This window comes from Didymella exigua (assembly GCF_010094145.1).
Source record: "Didymella exigua CBS 183.55 unplaced genomic scaffold M421scaffold_49, whole genome shotgun sequence".
Taxonomy (NCBI): Eukaryota; Fungi; Ascomycota; class Dothideomycetes; order Pleosporales; family Didymellaceae; genus Didymella; species Didymella exigua.
Window position 1 is genome coordinate 153441 of NW_022984823.1, and position 2263 is coordinate 155703.

The following is a 2263-nucleotide window of genomic DNA, read 5'->3' on the forward strand; positions in this document are numbered from 1 at the left end:
AGCTGTTACACTACTACGCAAGGTCTCTAGGTAAAGCAGCTGTTGCTATAACTAAGAAGTTTATTAAGATATTTAGCTTTGCACAATCTAAGATAGTAGAAGCTTAACAAGCACAAGAACTACAGGCTAACAAGCACTGCAAAGAGGCTCCCTAGTTGTGGGTAGGCGACAAGGTATAGCTTAAACTAGGTACTCACTTCTCTAACAACAGGGAAAGCTAGAAACTAGACTAGAAGAACTAGAAGTTTACTGTTATAGAGGTAGTGTCTCCTTACAATATTAAACTTAATATTAAAGGGAATATCTACCCTGTTTTTTACATTAAGTAGCTACGCCTATGCCCCTAGAACCCTCTGCATAGCTAAACTAACAATAACTAATAGCTAGGCCTACTTATAGTTGCAAACAATAATAGGTTATTAGTAGAGGAATAGGAGGTTAAACAAATTAACGCAGAATAAGCAACAGGGACTAGTAGTTATAACTGTTTATATCTTGTAAAGTGGCGCAGCTATGCAAAAGCAACGTGGGAACTAGCAGCAACATGTAAGGACTTAGAGGCCCTAGACAACTAGGTAGTGTTCTCTATAAACTACAGAGACAAGAATAGTAACTTACCTACTAATTTCTATTATAAACCCCTTGTAGGAGTTTACGCATAAGCTAACACCTTAAACATAGTATTAGAGAAGAGGAAGAGGAAGACTATAGGCTACTATTAGGGCACGCATAAAGGAGGGAGGGAATGTAAAAATAAACAATAGTCTATTTAAGAAGCTACTCTAGAAGTAGCTACTCTAACTTTAGAGTATCTAGGAGGGCCACAGCTAGGTATTGTTTATTAAAAAAAAAAGTAAAAAAGAAACTCTAAACGCTAATAGCTAACCTAAGGGGGGTGCCTTAAAGAACCCTGTTATCCTTGTCCTAAAGACGCTCCTTCTCCTTTGCAACTAGGGCCCCTACCTCTAGTTAGAGCTAGGCTATAATGTTAGCAGAAGTGGTCACAGGAGCTGCCATGCCAACACGCTTATAGAAGGACACTCTAAGGTTAAGAACGTGCGCATAAAGAGATAATAGATACAGAAGCTGTAGAACTATAAGCACAAAGGAACAAAGCCTAGGGAAACACTTATAATCTACTTCTACTATTAAAGGATCTCCTTACAAGCTAGAGTGGTATACTTAGCAAACTTAACCTCTAGGCAAGGATAGGCAAGTATAGTGTTAATCTCCTCCTTATAGTTAGACTACTTAAGGTTATAACTAGCAATGCTACTACAACTAGAACAAGGGTAAGAGTCTAACTTAGCGTGCTTAGGGAGGTTTATGCACTTCTCTAGCGCTAGCCTAACAGGCGCAGAGTACTTAAGGAGGTGCGACGGCTTCTTAGAGACACAAGAAGCTACCTTGTACTTTACTAAAGTACTAAAAGCCTTACAGGGCAGCTGCCTAATGTTAGCACACTATAAGAGGGGAACTGTAGCAACTTTACCTTAATATAAGCAGTCTGCTTCTAAGCATATATATTATAAGCAGACTTGCAAACCTTAGCGCCCCTCTTATAAGCATCCCTAGAGAACGTGCAGGTAAAACCCTCTAAAGCGCAGCTAGTGCAAACCTCTAGGTTAGCAAACCTAAGGGCGCGCGCAGTACAGGGAGACTACTTAGCCTTATTAGAGACTTCCTTAACATTGTCCTTATTATTAGAGACAAGTATTGTGTTAACCTCTTCTTTGTCTATAATAATATTATTAGGCCTAATTAGCCTTGTAGACAGGCGTGCAACAGAGGGAGACCTAGATAGGGGACGCTACGCGGGGGTCTTAGCGAAATCGCAATCAGCAAAAAAGCACCATAACACTTACCTTGCCCTAGCGAGGCTTAGACGGGGTCTTAGGAGCCATAATGGGCGGCAGAACAGTTGTAGCGGGGTAGGGGACAGCAGCTCGTGGTACAATGTTGGAGACAAGCTAGTTAGCAGAGTTAGACTGGCGGATGGGTACCATGTACCTAGGGTAGGGTATAGGTAGGGTATAGGTCGCACGGACGTAGGTATAGGTAGGGGAGGGTCGCACGGACCATAGGTATAGGTAGGGTAGGGTTACACGGACCATAGGTAGGGTAGGGTAGCACGTGACTGGGTATAGGTATAGGTAGGGTAGCACGTGCTAGGTATAGGTTTGGTTTGGGTATATTACTAACCTAGTTTGTATACAACTAACCCTAGGTTGTACTAGTAGATTCTTTCGCATACACAATACTT